At 35.6% G+C, this 21,070-nt stretch overlaps 1 pseudogene; it reads left to right on the forward strand.

The window, feature by feature from the left end:
- Positions 1–874: 874 nt before the first annotated feature.
- On the forward strand, positions 875–19,580 carry LOC130028621 (metalloreductase STEAP1-like; annotated as a pseudogene).
- The last annotated feature ends 1,490 nt before the right edge of the window (positions 19,581–21,070 follow it).

Genomic DNA, 21,070 nt, shown 5'->3' on the forward strand with positions numbered 1-21,070 from the left:
CAACATGGCCGACCCGAGTTCGATTCCTCCGCCCCTCTCGGAGAGCCCAGCAAGCTACTGAGAGTATTCGATATGCCAAACACAGTAACAACAAAGTCTCCAATGGAGACGTTACTGGGCCCGCTCGAGCAAATCGACGATCAACAGGAGGGCCTTTACCTTTACCTTTACCTTAATATTGTATCTACTATGCCTTTAAGTTAGATGCTGCCTTTTATCAATAATATAATGTTTTCATGTGAACACTATCATTTGTTTGGCATTAACTATTATTTTTCCTTTGGCTAGTTTACTTCTTTATTTCTATATGCCTTGAACATTTATGTTCATCTTTAAATTATACTAGGAATTCTCTTATGTTATTTTAATAAGTGTGTTTTTAAATATGCCATATCTAAATATATATCAAAACTTCATCCCCAATTTCAGCTGATTTCCAATTCCTTTCAGCATTCTTTTTATTTTGATTAATGCTAGAAGAAAATTGCTAAATTCAGAACACCAAAACAAGGTCTTTCGTTCCCACACTATTTTTCTCTCAGTCTTGAAATAAAATATCCTCTTAATTACAAGACTTTTTATAGTTTTTGGGGGGTATGGTGCTGTCAACAGGTTAACTTGTACCTGTGGGGCAAGCCTGATGGTGCCTTCAGGCTTCCTGATATCCCCAAATTGCAGCTGTGCCTTTGGCCAAACTGCAATAACTTGGGACCAAGTTTACCAAGAAATTAGGCAGTCAGAAGTTAGGTATGTGGGAGCCACGCCCACAAACCATCTCTGGCTCAACTATACAAGGTCATTTATTGGCTTTATTTTAGAGACCCATAGATAAATTTCAAAAGATTAAAAGCCACAGTAAATCTCAAACCTGTACATGGCTGAACAGACTGAGGTAAGTTGGAGGGAAGTGGGTTGGCCTGGTGGCCTGCCCAAGCAGAGCTCCCCAGTAGCCACTTGCTTCCACAAATAAAAATCACTGCCATATCCCTGGCTTGACCCCACCATCTCAGGATGAACTTCATCAAGATATAATCTGCTGAAAATTCTGGTATGCAGATTTTGTGACGGAAATCTTTGGCCCTTCGGTGATGGTGGAGGTGCAGTAGCTTTATCACCAAAAACATTAATGCCAATGTTAACACTATTGTGACTATTCAGCAGTCTCAAAAATGAATAGCATTTCCTTATATAATAGAATTATCATGCAGACATCATCGAGAGGGGCTGGAGTTGCGTTGCACGCGGCCGACAGGGCCAACCCGAGTTTGATTCCTCTGCCCCTCTCGGAGAGCCCGGCAAGCTATTGAAAGTATCTCACCCACAAGGCAAAGCCTGGCAAGCTACCCATGATGTACTCAATATGCTAAACATAGTAACAACAAGTCTCATAATGGAGACGTTACTGGGCCTGCTCGAGCAAATCCATGAACAATGGGAGGACAGTGCAGAGCTACTTCCCAAATGTAGATCAAGCCTAGAAGTCTAATGAAGTTTGTGCTCGCCGTAAGAAATTTCCTCAAGTGTGCTAAGAGATTTGAGTTCTTTAACATGAATATAGGAAAGTATTGATTAATTCTAATATTGTACCTTTTTCATTTATGGATATTTATTTTCTATTTCTAGGGAATTTGTGTCCAAACTAGTCTTGTGACATAAAAAAGATAATTAAAGAGGTATGATTTTTCTATGTGCTCACAAAATACACTTTTTTTTAAGAAATGGACATACCCAGGTTTTAAAAATGTAATTGATTTTACTTATATTCATTAAAAGACACCCTTCCAGATCCTTGTCCCAAGATTTATTTGTAGGCTTTCTGGGTCTTTTATTTTGTCTTGTTTTTATTTTTTATACCTAATTTCAGTGACTTCTAATTACATTCAGTTTATTGTTTCTTGGAGATCTGTTAATGATAAACAATGAATAAAAATGAAAACATTCCTATCGTTAGTAAAACTCGATGTGCACAGAAGGGTCATACAATAATAGAGTGAGCTTCAGTGAAATAGATGCGGGTCACACATATAATGAGGTAGTGGCAAGAAAAAAATAAAAAAAACATTTTTTGGGAGAAATAAAGCATACTGCTAAGATCATTTCAAAGACCTGGAGAAAATATAAGTTCAGAGAAAATTCTTCTGGTATAAAAATATTGTGCTTGCTATAAATGATAAAAGAACTTATTTGGCCTTATCTGGTTTGTTGACTATTAATATCCACTTGTCTCAGATTGCTTAGTTACTAGGAATGTAGTGTTAATTAGGCCAAGGTCACAGGCTTAATTCCTATGCAAGCTGGTTAGACAATGTGATATTTTGTGTCAGGCATAGGGACAGACATCTTTCCAGACACATAACTTCCAGTATGATCATTTTATTAGGCAAACAGCTAGAGAAATCTGTTAAACTCTCTGAGTCTCATGGTTCACATCTGTAATATAAGGTAGTAATTTCCTACTTTTCTAATTCAAAAAAGTATGGATTAAGGCTGCTAATATAGTTGAATGTTCACTGAAAAACAGAACAAATATGATACTAGTGTAACTAATAATTTGGGCTATTCTAGTCATATTTTCAATCCCCATTGTTTTACAAACATCATCTCTAATGTGCAAGCATGATCAGCCAACTCCATTTATTGAGAACTGTCTGGGACCACAGTGAAAATTCCATATTACTAGAAAACTTCTCTATTCTTGGCAAACTAAAATACTCAAATATTGACCACTCTATAGCATGCAAAGTTCATAGTCCAAGACGCGTACCTAATTCTCAGCTCAGTGTAACTATTCGCTTAACAGCTTAATCTTTATATTTTTTTACTGCAATTTTTGAAGGTCCCACAATGCAACCATACTTTTTGAGACGGTGTATACATAATGGTAAGGAAAAAAACTGTTTCTTCCCACAGAGAAAAGACCATTGTATTCTGAGATCCTCTTTAGAAAGAGAAAGAGAAAGGACTATGTAACATCAAGTCTGTAAGATTTTTAAAAGCCAGTTGGAGTATGTGTGTGTGTGTGTGTGTGTGTGTGTGTGTGTGTGTGTGGTGTTGGTGTGGTGATAATAGTGATGTGGGTGTCTGAGGGAGAGGAAAGGTGTTGGATTATCTGGTTTGATATGTTTGATATCTTAGTTTGAGTCCAGCGCTTATAAAGAATATAGTTGTGTAAGGAAAATGTTCTCAATGAGTTTATGTGGCGAAAAGTGTGACTTTTACTAGTCATTGATTCTATGGTGTTAATCCCCTCCGCCTTTTATCCTGAGAAATCATTTGGAGCATAGTCACCTTCCTGCTATTTACACATGACTAAAAAAGTGAATATCCCATTTGACAATCTCTAATAACTGTGCATAGTTCTAGGATAGTGGTACCCTAGCCAAAAATATCTCTTTTGGTTGCTTACTATGGAAAAATCCATATCCACTGCCCTAAGGTAGGGGGATTGTTTTCTTTAAATTTTTTATTTTACAAAATTAACAGTTTATGTAAATAAATTTTGAGGTGCTTTGAATAATGGATAACCCTAACTGGGTAAACGTACAAGACAAAGATTATTGGGCAAATGCTATTGGTCATGGTGAATCAGCACTCTCATTTATCAGAAAAGAAGGGAGTAGGTGAATTTTGAGCAAGAATAATTGTAGTCAGGTTAAATTGTTTCCATATGTTCTCATTTGAAGTTGTCTGTCCTGCAGTTAAAACTGGAAAATCCTGTATTCAAAGAAGTAGGGTTACTGAAAGCTATCTGGTGGATTTTCCCAACACTGTCTTTCCAAGAAACTTGCACTCAAAAGAACTGAATTATTAGGTGTTTGCAAGTGCCACAGAGAAAGAATCCAAAGGACGAAATTAACAAAATCACAGGCTCTACAATCATATATACCAAAACACTATCTGACTGTTCATCTAATCAGACCAATTCCTATGACTCAACCAAATGAGTATATCGAATAAAACGGAAAGTTTCCTGAAACTGAGGCTGGAGCAATAATAGTAAAGCTAGTCTAGTCGGATGTTTGCCTGGCAACTGGCCTATCCTGGTTTGCTCACCGGCATCCCATAATGATCTCCAAAATACTGTCAGGAGTAATTTCTGAGTGCAGAACCAAGAGTAACCCTGGAGCATCACTGGTATGATCGGAAAGAAAAATGAAGTTTCCTGAAACTATTATTCTATCAAACAGCAATCTTAATTTAAATAATAACCTTATTTCAGGTAAGAACAATTGCAGAGTTCCCAAACTATCAGTCTATTTTGTTTTTCTATGAACTAAAACACAATGTCTGTCTTATTTTTTTAATCCTTAGCTGTGTATTTTGTGATGATTCTTTTTTTATGATTCTTATTTGTCTATCTACCTGTATGTCTTATCCTTTGAAAAATATTCATTAATTCATTTGTCTACTTAATCTTTCATCCATACCCAAATCCTTCAGTGGTAGACCTGGTGTTAGACCTAGCAGTGTCAAGAGAAAGATCCACTCTTTCTTTAAGGCATTAAACAGTTTATAAAAACCCTTGACTGCTGCAATATGGCAAAATTGTAGAAGTCAAGAAAAAGCATGGCAGAGATTGGCTCGCAGAAAGTTAACAACTTTACAGGAAAACCTTGCATTTCTTTATCTTTAGTTCTTAAACTTGTGCCCATGAGAAGTTAAGATAAAAATGAGATTAAGCAGAAACATTTAAGTATCCCCTATTGAGACTCTTGCAGAATGGCTCATTAAAAAAAATGTCCAATTCAGGTAAATATTAAACAGATTACTTAGTAGACTACCTCCTGTTCTAGTAAATAATTAACATTTCTCATCGGATTTCCAGAGAGAAATGTCAAAGCTTCTTTTACAGTTGTAAAATCTAGGAAAAAAGTCTTTCAAAAGTTAAATATTGCTTGTATTTGATTAAAGATGAGCATTTTAAAGTAAATCTAATGCAGATACATAAGAAGATCATGCTTTCAGTCCAGAATCAGTAACAGTGTCCTTGAGTTCAGAAGAGATTTGTGAGAGTAAGGGTTTAACTGAGGGCACAAAAAGAATTCTTATACTTTTGGAGCTAGTTAAGATGTCATGTTCTAAGACCAAAACTAATTCCAAGTAATAGTTAAGAAGTCAGGAGATTATTTCTTTCAGGTTTTTTTTTATCTTAACTCCTTAATGATTCTATTTCACTTATTTATTCCATTTTGTTAACTGTTGCATGTAAAAAAAACATTTATAAAGACTTACATAAACACATTTTAAAACTTCAGTGACTTCTGTTTATTCTATAACCAGTTGTTCCAATTTTCTATCAGTATGACCTGATCTAGACCTGAAAACCATTAAAGAACTATCAAGTATGATGTTCATTGTACAATATGAAAATTTCTTTGAAAAATTAGTTATTTTATTGAATCACTATGAATTACAGAGTTAAAACGTTACTCACAATGGAGTTCCAGGCAAATAATGTTCCAACACCAATCCCTTCCCTCCTTTCAACTTCCCTCCACCAATGTCCCCAGTTTTCCTCCCACCTCCCACCTGGATCTATGGTGGTAAATTATAAAATAATTTACTTTATTATTTATCCTCCCTCCCCTTTTAAGTCACTGTGGTTAATTCTATTGTTACTCATAAGGTGTTTTTCATGTTACTGTACCTCCTTTCAGGACCAAGTCCTGATCCACAGTGACCACATCTTTCCATCATTGTCATAGTGGTCCCTTTCCTGATCTATCCACCTATTCCCACACCACCTACCCCCAAATCCCCGTGGGAAGCATCCTATCAAGGACCATTTCTCCTGCACTTCTCTTCTGTCACTTTTAAGTGTGAGACCTTACCATGCTTCTTTATGCCACAGATGAGTGTCATATTATATCTGTGTCTGTCCCTCTCCCCCTGATTCATTTCACTCAGCATGATACTTTCCAGATGCATCTGTGTATCAGTCAATTGCATGACTTCACTTTTCCTGACAGTCAAGTAGTATTCCATTTTGTGTATGTGCCATAGCTTCTTTATCAGGTTATCTGTTCTTGGGCACTTGGGTTCTTTCTAGATTTTTGGCTATAGTAAATATTGCTGCCATAAATACAGAAGTGCAGATAGCTTTTTTTGCATTCTGTTTTTGGATCTTTGGGGTATATTCCCGGCAATGTAATTGCTGGGTCTTTATGAAAAGTGAAAGCAAAGATAAGCTATTGGTACTACACTAAATGCAGAAGCTTCTGCACCTCAAAGGAAATGATGAACAGAATACAAACTCAACCCACTGAAATAAATTATTTAGCCACTACACATTTGATTAAGGCTTATTATTCAAGCACTGGTAGAAACTTACAAGAAATAAAACATCCAACCCTACCAAAAAATGGGGAGAAGAGATGAACAGAAACTTCCTCAAAGAAATATTAATGGCCAAAGAACATACTAATAAGTATTCTACATCACTAACCATTGGGGAATGCAAATAGAAACAATGAGCTATAACTTCACACCATAGAAACTGACACTTACCAAAAAGAACAACAACCAGTGTTGGTGTGGATGTGGGGAAAAGGGACCGTGATTTACTGCTGGTGGAAATGTTGAGTAGTCCAGTCTTTTTTGGAAGGCAATATGAACATTCCTCAGAAAAAATTAGGAATTAAACTTCCATATGACCTCAAAATTCCACTCCTGGGAATATATTCCAAGGTTCGAAATTTATTGTTTAAGTTTTCTCCTTTTGGGGAGGTCGAGAGATAGTACAGAAGGTAAGATGGTTGCCTTGCATTCTGCTTACCCAAGTTTGATACTTAGCACTGCATACAGCACCTTAGCACTCCTGAGCACAGAGCCAAGAGTAAATCCTGAGCACCTCAGGATGATGTGGCCCACCCTTAACCAGAGAGGAAGAAATTTTTTTTTCATTTCTCAAAGAATTTGTGTGTAGGGATGCAGTAAATCCACACTTCAGGTAAAGGCACTTAGACCACCCCATAACTTTAAAGATAGTATATGATTGGAAAACAATTGTCATTGCTCACTTTTCTGAAATGCACTGTAGCACTGTCTTCCTGTTGTTTATCCATTTGCTCGAGCGGGTACCAGTAATATCTCCATTATGAGACTTGTTACTGTTTTTGGCATATCAAATATGCCATGGGGAGCTTGCCAAGCTCTGCTGTGTGAGTGAGATAGTCTCGGTAGCTTGCTGGGCTCTCCAAGAGGGACAAAGGAATTGAACGCAGATCAGCCACATGCAAGGTAAATCCCCTACCCGCTGTGCTATTGTACCAGCCCCACTGAGTTACACACCTTATTAAATCGTGTGGTAGGCAATGTTATATATCTTAAGTTAGGGTAGAAATGTATACAATATATGTAAATTTTTTGTTTGGGGACAGTGGTGCTCAGGGATTACTCCTAGCTCTGTGCTCAGGGATTACTCTTAGTTTTTATGTTAGTGTGGATTCTTTAGTTTAAAAATATTTACATACATGGGCTGGAGAGATAGTATTGTGGGTAAGGCACATGCATTGATATGGCTGACCTGGATTTGATCCCTGGCACTTCATATGGTCCCCTGAACTCACTTTTCTAAGAATAAAAAACTTTGTTTTATAACTTAAAGATATGCTTAAGCCTTTTGACAATTTGTTATTGCTATTAATCCTAATTCTTATTAATTTTTCAAGCTTCAGCTCGGGATTATTTTTCTTACAAAAAATATCTCTTAAGCTTATTTTTCTTAAGAAAAACGGGGTCATTAAACTGGGCCAGTCTGTTTCTTTCAAAACATTCTGCAAGTAGATATTTCTTAAGTATGTTAAACTGAGAATTTGGACAACTATTCACAATAGTTTGATCAGTCCCTAACATGAAGCTGCCATAATGAGTGCAGGAATGCAATGAGTTCCCCAATATCACAAAATTCCAAAGTAGGTTCAAATTATATGTTGAACCTGCATAGTGTTGCAGCAATGGATAAAGGAGTAAAAATATCCTGAAATTAGAAAAGACATAGTTTACCCACAAGGCACAACAGTTTCGAGAATTCAAATGGATGGACAGAAAAAGTAGCATCTATTTGTAAAGAAAGCAGGAAAAGGACAACTGAGACAAACTAAGTATCAAATTGCTGAGTAAATGAAGAGTTAAAGCAACTTGAATAAGATGAAGTTAAACTGAACTAGTTATTAATCCTCAAATTTCTCTTTCCAGTACGTCTAGGTGTTTCGGAATTAATGTTGGTCATAGAATTCAACTGTGTTCTTAACTATGAAGCAACCCCACGAGTGAAACGACTGTTTCTTTTTTTAACAACATGTAAATTACTCTATAAATATGCTAAATATTAGTTCACCAACTACTTATTTTCCCACTTCATTAGGGAAGAAAATTACCCCATTCATAGAATGTTTCATTTCCTTGTCCACAGAGCTGATGGCTAAAGCATAGGTCTTGTTGACATGGCAATTTATATCAGAATAGAAAAAGGGAAGCCACATAGAACATAATATAAATTATTGAATTTTTGTACAGTTAAGGATAGGGTCCAAAGAATGGTGATATCTTATTTGATTTAGTTATAAGGAAAAGATTAGGTTTTATTCTATAATATCCGGGGAAGACTCTCAAGTTCAATCTTCCTATCTCAACCTAATTCTGTGATGAGGATGTTGGGCACTGTAAGTAATAACTTACTTTCACATCTAAAATCTGTACAGTACTCTGTTTTGCGATGCTTCCTTCTCCAATTGAATGCCCATTAGTTATTTTGTTGGTTATCCATAGTGCTATGTTAGGCAAAAACTCTTATCCTTTAGTAAAAATTTTTGTTAATTTCTTCAGGCGGGGGGGATGAGTAAGCCTTTGGAAATCAATAAACTATTGATAAATAATATTATTTATAAAATAAAAATTATTTATAAAAATTAAATATATATATTAGTTAATTTAAAATCACATGTGTATAAATTTATAAATAAGTGATAAGGTAAGTAAAATATTATAAATAAAATAGTGTTTGGAGCTATTGCACTACAGGTAGGGCATTTGCCTTGTAAGCAGCCAACATGACCAACCTGAGTTCGATTCCTCTGCCCCTCTCGGAGAGCCCAGCAAGCTACCGAGTGTATCTCTCCTGCACAGCAAAGCCTGGCAAGCTCCCCATGATGTATTCGATATGCCAAACACAGTAACAACAAGTCTCACGATGGAGACATTATTGGGCCCGTTGGAGCAAATTGATGAACAACGGGAGGACAGTGACAGCTACAGATGAAATCAAATCAGTTTCTCAAATTGTGTGAGCCTTAATTTCTTTATCTGTAAATAGAATAAGTGATATAAATCTAAGATTGCTTAAGCAATTAAATGAAACAATGCAAATAAACAAACATAATGTCTGGTACTGTTTTATTAATCATCATAAATCATCACAAAACATCAGTTTGGTGGAGAAAGGCATTTCTCAAACATCTTTTGGATATATGAATTTGTGTGTGACTTTTACTTGTTTACATTTTTTGTTATTTCTGAATAAAACAAGAAGTTGTTTATAGCAACTAATTTAGTTAATTACTTTAGGAGCAATTACACAGCCTAATCATTCTATAAGTACTACATGTTATTCTTTTTTTAATGGTGGACACCAATTAATTTCAGGTGAATACATATGAGGTAAATCTCTGCTAATTCTGAATAGAACAATTGAATATGTCACTCAATGTATTGTTCAATAAATCTTGTCTTGTTTCAGCTGATTAGAAGACCTGGCAAAATGGTACTATATAATGGGCAAACATGTTGTTACTTTTATTTTTAAGGAAAATTCCAAGATCTTTAACCATGCATTTTGCATGTCAAACTGCAGGCATGTACTAGCAGGTGGACTTTGTTACTCTGTTTAGCTACCTGTAGCAGAATTGACAATTTTAAATTTTCATTTGTCTGTGTTTCCTTGTGATTTCCCCGTGACCCACCATGCACACAGCTTAATGTGACCTTAATGTCACAAATGAAACTATTTCAGCAAGCAGTTGTCTATTGTTTTGGTAAATGCAGGCAGTGATCTGAAGTTCAAGTTCACGGGCACTACTAGTTTCATAGATTGTTTATTTTGATGATGGTTTCTTAAATGGGGTATAAGATATGGAATCCTATAGAGTGAATAACAAAAGTCACTAGGTTGTTATTTCATATGAATATTTAGGTATTGAAGGAATAGCACTGAAACTATTGAAATTCCTTCTATATTCCACATACTTTATGCCTGTCACTGTCTATAACTACAACTTAGGGTGTTTATAGTGCATTATTGCAACCATTTTGAATGTAGATGCTAATACTAAAATTCAAGGAAGTTAATGTAGTTTGCTCCAAATCTTACAGGTATATAACTGAGTATGCATGAACTCAAGTTCATTTTATTCCAAAATGTGTAATACTTTTAGTACTCCAGAGTGGTGTCATGTACTCACTCATATATAAGCATTCCTAAGAATGCGTAATCTTGTTTTATTTTATTTTTTTTGTTTTGACCATATGCAGAGTACTCAGGGAGTTTACTCCTGGATCTGGGCTCAAGGATCACTACTGGCAGGACTAAGGAGACCATATCCCCCATACAAGGCAAGCACTATACCTACCCACCACCCTATCACTCCAGCCCAAGGTGCATACTTTTTATTCCTTAAAATAGGCACTATTATTATTAAAATACATATGATTATTCTTTTTTAAGAAAAGGAACCAAATAAAGCTTTGCAAAAGAATATATAATTAAAAAATCACTAAGGTGTGAACATGGGAGAAATTATGCTGATTTGGGGAAGAGGCTATCCATTACAATGATAACTGCTCTTTATTCCCTGGTAACTGTGTGATGTAGCTTCATTCTTTCTCCAACACTGAGGTAGGTACTAGGGCCACCACTGTTAGCAAAAGCAAGGAGAGTGTTAGTGCTCAAATCATCTCTGATTTTATTGAAAAGTGTTAATTTTAAAAATTATATATAGTTACAGTGATTACAGTGTTTTAATGGGTTAAAAAAAAGAGAGCCCTTTTTTTTTAAGGGAATGGTATGATTTGCTCCAAATGTATTACTGTATCACTGTTATCCAGTTATTCATCAATTTACTCAAGCGGGCAACAGTAATGACTCCATTCGTCCCAGCCCTGAGATTTTAGTAGCCTCTCCTTACTCGCCTTTCCCAATGCTGCTGTATTGGAGGCTTTTTCAGGGACAGGGAATGAGACCAGTTATTGTTACTGTTTTTGGCATATCGAATACACCATGGGTATCTTGCCAGGAAATCGGAAAAATGCAGAATTTTACCTATTAGGTATTAAGTTCAAAGTGCTAGTGGTGACTACATTATGATACAGATAAACTTGTCTAATTAAACTTATGATTTGTTTTGTATTATGCCCTTTCCTTTACTCTTATGGTTGTGATTGTGCTGTGCTGACTGGAGGTCACACACGTGACTGCCTAGGGTGCTCAAACATTTCTTCTAGCAGTGATTCTCACTGTTTCAGTGCAGCTTTCGTGCTTATTAAGGCTTGGAACCTTTCAGTGGTGCTTCTTGTGAGCATGATCCCCAGGGCTCACATTCTTTTAGTCGAGGCCCACACGTTAGATTGTGCTACTCATATTAGTCATCTCAGAACACACAAACATGCTCACCAGATGTCACATTTTCTATCTAGCCTGTGGCTGGCATATCTTAATTGTGATGCACCCCCTTTTGTGGGCTTGCAAATATGTGGCTGTGTCATGGTCATAAATCACTTGCCTTATCAGAGATCTCAGACAGGAGAGCACCCACTTTAATAGTAGGGCTGCCTACATCACGCTCAATGCAAGTGTGGAACACTGGGAATTAGGACGTGTGGATGTGCTTGCAAGACAGGGGTTCTATGTTCCTGTGCAATTCCTTTAGGCCTGAGCTTAGGTTTTTAACAACTGTAATCAGAATCTTGGGCTATACTCAGTGGTGCTCAGGGCTTTCTCCTAGCTCTGTGTTCAGAAATCATACCTGGTGGGGGTCAGAGGACCATAGATGGTTCTAGGGAACTGCCCAGATCAGTTTAATTCAAGGCAAATGCCTTTAACCCTGGTACTACTTCTGGTCCATGTTGAAATACATTCTTAATTTTACTGTAGTTTTATTAGAATGATGACATTATTTAAAATACTTATACTATTCTTCTCATTTTGAAAAATTGATATTTGATTTCAGAGTTGTAAAAAAAATACAAGCAAAATGATTTGCCTCAAAATATTTCCAAGAATTCAAACAGGATCCAAAGAACATGTCTGTGTGTGTGTGTGTGTGTGTGTGTGTGTGTGTGTGTGTGTGAGAGAGAGAGAGAGAGAGAGAGAGAGAGAGAGAGAGAGAGAGAGAGCATGCTTGTGTGCATATGCATGCTCACTATTTCCTTCTTTGTTTTTGACTAACTGAACTTGTTTTTGTGATATGCATGGTCTTCAGTTTGGGTAGGTGTGGGTTGGACGTAACGGTTATAGTTATAACTCAGCTGCTCTCATTTCCTTTCCTGGCTCACAGACTTGATTCAAAGGAAAATTGAAAATGTGTTGAACCTTGAATTAATGTCTATAAGCTTATCTCAAGGCTAAGGAACTTAAAAGTTTTTTAGCATAGCAGCTCAATTCTGCTTTTGCTAGGCTAGAAGGATGGAAACTAGGAATGAAAATTATGCTTGAAAACCTATCAACACAGGAGCAGAAGCAATTTTTGAAGACATTTTTAGTCATTATCTATATAAACATTTATAATAGCACAGCGGGTAGGGCGTTCGCCTTACAAGCGGCCAACATGGCCGACCTGAGTTCGATTCCTCCGCCCCCTCGGAGAGCCCGGCAAGCTACCGAGAGTATTCGATATGCCAGACACAGTAACAACAAAGTCTCCAATGGAGACGTTACTGGGCCCGCTCGAGCAAATCGACGATCAACAGGAGGGCCTTTACCTTACCTTACCTTATATAGTATTAGTGTATATACGTATATATGCTCCCCACACACACATATAGTCAACTTTGGAAAATCTCAGGAATAACTAAATAGCAAAAGTGACTTTATTGACATTTAAACAAGTTAAGCTGGGAAGGATGCCCACCATCATAAGCTGAAGAACAGCTTCAAAGAGAACAAATTGGGAGTTTAGTTTTAGGCACCAGTGAGATACAGTGAAGCAGTTTTTTAGGAAAAGTATACATATTTATATTAACCATGTGAGAAAATGTTAAACAGGTGAAATTGGGGAGCATACAGTGAACAAACATCATAAATGCAGAAAACAGCTGAGAAATATCATTGGGGTGTGACTTTAACATAGTAATGAAGAACAAGGAGACTAGAAGTCAAGAAATTTATAGTCTCCAAGGCTGGTACTGTCCAGCAGAGGCCTAGGGTCCTTACCAGTGAAAACTGTTCTGAAGTTTCCCCTTTGGCCCAATTACAGCCAATAGAATGCAATGGTGCAGACAAAATAGATCTGAGGGAGAGGTTGTCGAACCCTCCAAACAACAAGTTGCTGGCCAGTCTCTTTTTCTTAAACTGAAAAAGTCCTAAATTGTCAGGTGAAAGATCACTGTCCATCTATATTCATTTTGAGCATAAAATATTTTCCCCAAAAAGACATCAATCTGTTTAAAAAACATATTGTGGGGCCCAGAGAGATAGTACAATGGGTAGGGCACTTGACTTGCATGTGGTCAAACAGAATTTGATTCTGACATCTCATTTGGTCCCCCAAGCCCACAAGGAGTGATCCCTGAGTGCAGAGCTAGAAATAATCCCTGAGTATTGCCAGGTGTGTCCTCCCCAATTTTTTAAAATTATATTATTAGAAAAGTAATACTTTGTTTACTGTAGGAATTTTAGTAATAAAGTTAAGATTAACTTCTTATTGTTCCACATAAAAGTTTTAACTATTTCTTATCTTGTCACTATAAGATAGACCAGATTAACTTTCTGTGTTGCCTTCCAGTACTCATATACATATATATATATATATTTACTCATACACATATTTATATACATAGACATTCTAAGTATAGTTTAACATAATATTATATTAATTATTATGTATTTCCACATGTTAAAAATTTTATATGTTCAGCTGTAGCAATACCTTATATTAATCATTAACCTCTCATTGTAAGACATTTAAGGGAAATCCATTTTTATTTCCTCTTTTGGAAAATTCCATGATATGGTAGAAAAATCTCCTAGAAAATTTTGCTCAAAAAGAGAATGACTTTTGAATTGAAGTTTTTCTGAATTGAAGCTGAATAAATATGATTCTACATGATAAGAAAATAATGTTCCCTTATTTCCCCCATCCTGACTTTCCTCTGTGTATATATTCAATCCATGCGCAAAACAACTACTAAGGCATTTTCATCATTACTCAGCTTCACTAGCTTGAAATATAAGCTGAATTATTTAATGTGTGGTGACAATGGGATCTAAAGTGAAAAATCATATAAATATTGGCTGATTTAGGAAATGTATTCTTTTCTCTGTATAACACCAGGGTATAATTTAAATTTAAAAATAAGAGTAATTTTTCTTAAACATTCTGCCTTGAAATTATTATAAATACATTATAATATTACTTAAGGAAGACTACAAATTTGTGAGAGAGCTTTTCGAATGTCAACATACTTGAAGTTGTAATTATGGAAGTCATAGGAATGCTAGCTTCTTTCTCTGTCCTGCTTCAAGTCTACATTCCCTTCTATCTCTGTAATATTTGTTTGACCAGTGTTACTGGTCAAATGATAGCAACTTTCCTTAGAACTTTTCTTGTTCCTGTGGCTACAAATTTAAATCTAGAATAAATAACTCAATCGGAAAAAGTAACATTGAAGAAGATCAAAGTAAGTTTCTTTTATGTGTGGCACCAAAGAACTGAAAATTGGTTTGCAGGAAGGCTGTTCCATTTTGTTTACACATCTCTGATGGGGTTAACATATAGGGCCAGTGCTAATGAGTGTTATATAGCCAAGTAATGATAGCCCCAGGGAGAGAAACAGGGAGTTGACGTCCTGACATTTATTTTCAAAATAGCTGAATATTTTCCAGGCACATTTTGTGGGTTCTGCTGACAAAAGTTCTTCTGTTAGCCATCTAGGATGAAATTCTTCTCCACATGACATAATTGAGGATCCACCTTAAAACACTTTGAAAAATAAAGACCTTTTCATATTCAGATGGACATTTTGTCTCTTGGTTTTTACTTTCCAAAGATGCAGAACTTGAAGTAGATGTAGTTCTGAATTTTTGTATAAAATTTCAGAATAAAAAAGTTGGAGCTAAAGGGCCTGTTTTTGACTGCTATGGCATAGATTGTTTTAAAGACATCTTAAAATTTTAAATCAAGATAAATAAATCAAATAAATCAGGATAAACTAATAAAATATGTTATTGTTATGAATATGAATAAATATGATTTCTCTGAATCAGATAATATGTTAGTATCTGTATGTTTTACTACTTTTCACTTTTAACTATAAGCTGACAATGAGGGCTTTTTCTTTTTTAAGTATCACTGTTTTAAGACCTAAAGAATCAATCTTTCTTTACTTTAATAGAGCTTTTAGGTATTTAGATAGTGACCTACAGTAACATTTTTTTTTTCTGGAGGAGATAGTTTGAGGTGCTTAGAGGCTCATTATAATAGAAAAGTCAGGTAAAGAGTGCAGGAGAAACTCAGAACCCTCTGCACTAGTCTGAGGGCTGAACAAAGGCAGGAAAAGCCATTATGTTTTGAAGAGGGTGGATGAAAATGGGTTGAAAGCCTGCAAAGAGAAATCATTAAAGAGCAATTGGCTTTCTCTAAGTAAGGCAAAGAATCAGGGATTTCATAATCATCTTTTTTAAATAATGATTTTGTAATCTTTTTTAAAAGACTTAGCAGTATACTAATTCTTTAAAAATAATGAGAAACATAAGAGAGTGGAGAGATCTTGAATGTTTAGATTAAATTGACACCTGATTCAAATCGAGTAGAATGTAGACCAGATCTGACATTCTTTTGATTGCTTTGATTTTGGGGAAAAAAATCTCTTTTTTAAAAATTTACCCATAATTTCTTACATACTTGAAACTTAGAGCAGACTTGGATAATGTATTTTATCAATTGGAGTAAGAAGGATAAATTACATGAGTATTCTAAGTGCTTTTTCATTTGTTTCTTTTGTGGCTGCACCGGGCTGTGCTCAGGGTCTAATTCCTGGCTCCTCACTCAGGTATGGATGGATCACTCCAGGTTGGGCTCAGGGCACCATATGGACTGCCTCAACCAAACCTGGGTCTGCTGAGTGCTAGGCAAATTGTGCCACCCATTGCACTATCTCTCCAGCCCCTAGGTTCTTCTCTAATATATTATTTAACCATTTACGTTAAGTATATTTTTTGCTTTCTAGGGTGATCCCTTACAAGTGCTCCAGGGTTACTCTAGACTCAGTACTTACAGGGAGTCTCTCCTGACGTTGCTTGGAGACTATGTAGTACTGAAATTCCAGATCTCCTTGTACTTAGTGAATGAACTATAACTCCTGCTGCCAATATAATTTTAAGATGTTCAATTTATTTTATCTATGAGCCACATGTCTCTACTAGAAGTAAACTGTCACTGTCACTGTCCTCCTGTTGTTCATTGTTTGCTTGAGCAGGCCCAGTAACATTGTGAGATTTGTTACTGTGTTTGGCATATCAAATATGTCACGGGGAGCTTGCCAGGCTTTGCCATGCGGGCAAGATACTCTCGGTAGCTTGCCAGGCTCTCCAAGAGGGGTGGAGGCATCGAACTCAGGTTGGCCATGTTGGCCGCGTGCAAGCAAATGCTCTATCTGCTGTGCTATCACTCCAGCCCACTAGAAGTAAACAATGAAATAAAATTATAGTTTAACAATATCTAATTTGGGGGTTGGAGAGTTAGGCTAACCCAATGGTTGCAGTCATTCAATGCCTATTCAAGACCTTAAGTTTTATTAATCAGATTGCATATCCTCTGTACTCCAAGTATTGCCAAATGTAGCCCTGGAGGCCTCAGTATCCCCTATTGAGTAGCACCTCTTTGTCAAACCAGAGCAGTCAACCATCAGGACTAGTATAAGTGGGCATGGAGCTGAACTTTGCTGAGGAGTTTCCCATATTCTACTCCTTCCCCCGAAAAAACTCACTGAATTATCTAATTATGTTTGGGTTTGGGTCATACTTGGCCCAAACTTGGCAGTGCTCAGGGCTTATTCTTTGCTTTGTGCTCAGGGATCTCTCCTGGCAGAGTTTGGAGAATAATATGTGCCATAGTTAGAACCCAGCTGACCTGAAAAACATGCACCTTACCTTCTGTATTACCTCTCCAGCCTTCATTTTATTTTTTCTGAGTGATTATGGTGATTATCATAGTATATATTTATAGTATAGGATACTTATAATTGTTTTTAAATGTTTATGACTTCTGATTTTGATTCAAAGCACAGCTTTTTCCCAAGAAAGAATAAATGTATATCAAGATTAAATCCAGGCCTGTCCTTAGAAATTTCTCTCTTGGTACATTTCTAGTATGTGTCACAGAGCAATGTCTCTAAGAAAGCACCACTCTTGACAATTTCCATGATGACATCATCCTTTAAAAACCTTTATGAAAAACAAAATGCCCTTGAAGACACTCAATTGGGAGTTTGGAAGAAAGCAGGGACTGCGCTGCTTCAATACTAAAGCAAAGTCATCTTCTACTTGCTTAGAAAATGTTTTTATTACACTGAAAGGAACTTTGGAGTTGAATCAAAAAATGAATAGCAACCACTGCCTGTCTTGAAGTTGAGTTTAGTTTATTAAAGCTATTTGACTGGTGCGTTGCTGAATTAAAATGGGGAATGAATAGTGGCATTTCAATTCAAACTTGATATAAACATCAATGTGTAACATAAACATTAGTTTTAGTTAATTAATATTTTTGTTATATAGTGCTTAAGTATTAAGACATAAAAATTGAAATATGTACCTACATATAATATATTATGTAAGTTACATATATTTTATATACATATATAAACCCTCAGTGCACATGAAAGAATTATGTAGATTTAGTATAAAATGCTTTGAACATGTCCACATTCACAAAGGCATCTATTAAGCTTTTTCTCAGTAAAAAGAGAACTCCCACCTGATAATCTAACCTAGTAACATACAAAATAAAGTCACAACGGTATTATAAATTTAACTGTTCTTTTCTAAATCTACTACTTTGTCACTTCCAATTACAATTAGCAGACTCATGCAGAGAAAATAAAGTCACTATTCTAGCTATATATTTGCAAGAAAGTTGTTCATTGGGAAATATTCTAGATAATTAGAAGTTAAATTTATATTATTGGAGAATAACAACTAAGCTACTTACAGAACTGTTTATTTTCTCTTTTGCTCTCTCTTTTTCCACTTTTATTTTCAAATAAGTTCTGCTGATTTTTAGTTAATTTTGTTCTTTACTTTTGCTTTGAAAATTGGCTTTAGATACATTCCAAACAACTCTAAACTCAATAATCATTAACAACTGTTACCCCAGCCTGACCCTTGTTAGACAGCCACCAGGAGATAAATGCTTTATGAGGTTTCACGTTTAAAAGTGATTCCTTTCTTCCCTCCAGGCAACTATACCTCAGAAACTCTTCTATTCCTGAAAAAATGTCCCTTTGTATTCTCAAATCAAATCATTTATTTTGATTTAAGGGTTTCAAACTTTGGTATTACTATAACCCCAATTTGACAATCCTCTATTAATCATCTTCAATGTCTTAACCCTCCACAAAAAGTGTGGATGTGTGAAGCCTTGGAGAAATCTAGAAGATGGTGAGTGTTTGAATAAAGATTCAGGAAATTCAAGCATGCTGAAAATATCTGTGATTTTGGACTTGCAACAAGCAGCCCATTTTGATGAATATGATTGTCCCCCAGAACTTCAACAAGAACAGGAGCTCTTTTCAATGTGGTGCTTACCACTAAAAATTGCAGCGGTTGTGGCCTTTCTGACATTCACTTATACTCTAGTGAGAGAGGTCACTTACCCTATGCGACATTCCATCAACAATATTTTTTATAGAATTCCCGGTCTTGGTCATCAACAAAGTCTTGCCAATGGTTTCCATCACCCTCTTGGCACTGGTATTTCCCATGTGTAATAGCAGCTTATTGTACAACTTCATAATGGAACCAAGTATAAGAGATTTCCAAATTGGTTGGATAAATAGATTTTAACAAGAAAGCCATTTGGGCTTCTCAGCAACTTTTCTGCTGTACTGCATGCTCTGCTGTTTGACCTACACACATTGCTAAACTGGGCATATAAACAGGTCCAACAAACTAGAGAAAATGCCTGGCTTGTGGATTTATGTTTGGAGAATGGAAATTTATATACCTGTGTAAATTTGCATTACTGGCTCTTTTAGCTGTGAAATCTATCCATTGAGAGACTCTTTGACATGGAGAGAATTTGACTATATTCAGTAATCTGGGAATTGTTACCTCATCCCTGCACAGTATGTGCATTAATTTTTGCCTGGAATAAATGGGTAGATGCGAGTCAATTTATATGGTGCACACTTCCAACATTTATGATAGCTGTTTTTCTTCCAATCTTCATCCTGATTTGCAACTCATACTGTTTCTGTCATACTTCAGGAAGATTTTGAAGATCAGATGTGATTGGGAAGATGTCACCAAAATTAATAAGACTGAGATGACTCCTCACTTATAGAATTACTGTTTCTTACATTCTTGTTTAGACTCGATAGACTTTACCAAACCCATTTCAAACCCATTTCAAAAGAGAACATGGGTTTGGAATAAAAAAGAAAGGAAATATGTGTTCAAAAATGAAGAAGGGAATGAAAAAGCAAACAAGTCCATTTGATATGCTTTAATTTGAGTTTTTACTTTCTTCCTAGATTTTAAATGCATTTCAATTTATTTGAAAATTTTGGAGCGTGTTGCTATACTTAAATATGATTACTAACAAACTTTTATTTTTAGAAACATTCAGAGGAATGAACTATTTCAATAATAAAATAATTTATTCTTTTTTTTCTTTTTTACTTTTTTTTAAATTCTTGGACCACACCAAGTGGTACTCAAGGGCTACTCCCGTCTCTGTGTTGTTAATGAGTGACATGTAGCAGTATCCTGGGGACAATGCGATATTGGGGATCAAAGTGGGTTGACTTCACATAAGCAAAGTGCCTTCAAAATTATATCTCACTGGCCCTCAAATTTTTAATATAACAGAAGTTTACATAAAGTTTTTATCTTAGCCCCTCTCATAAAGATACTGGGGGAAAGGAATCTTAAAAACCTGGCCACTTTATACAAATATGTTTAAGTACACATGAGACTTCAAAAAATATTTCTGCTATTTTGGGTCAAGGCTGAGAAGAAGGTTTGAACACAAAGGGTGATGCTCAGGAGCTATTCCTGATGCTGTGCTTGGGGGTCTCTCTGTGCAGTGCTTGAGGGATTATTTGATGCTGAGAGGGAACCGGAGGCTCCTCTTGTGAAGCTTGAGTTCTAGATACATAATCTTCATCCTAAAGACATTTTTCAAAACTATCTTTTTAAATGAAATAATTCAGAATAATCAGTGAGGCCATGTAATTTTAAAATATGCCACACAATATATCAATATGCATATATTATATGTATTTACATTTTGTGTGGCATATAGTAAAATATTTTATAATATTTATATTGATATATAATATTTTATGAAATATTTTATATTTATAAATATATATAAATTATAAATATAAAATATTTCATAAAATATTATATATATATTGCAACCTCATGCTCCACTTAGTGTTGAGGTATGATCACAATTATTAGTTAAAAACATAATTTCAGATTATACAGATTTGAGCTTTGAATCAATCACCTAACAGGTATCAATTTGGGCAAGTTAATCTATCTCTTAGAATGTTATTTTCCTCATTTATAAAATATTGCCTCATAGGATATTACAAATATTAGAGTATATAGAGTAAAACACTTTATGCCATGCCA

The sequence above is a fragment of the Sorex fumeus genome, unplaced genomic scaffold (genome assembly GCF_029834395.1).
Source record: "Sorex fumeus unplaced genomic scaffold, SorFum_2.1 ptg000003l, whole genome shotgun sequence".
NCBI classification, from domain to species: domain Eukaryota; kingdom Metazoa; phylum Chordata; class Mammalia; order Eulipotyphla; family Soricidae; genus Sorex; species Sorex fumeus.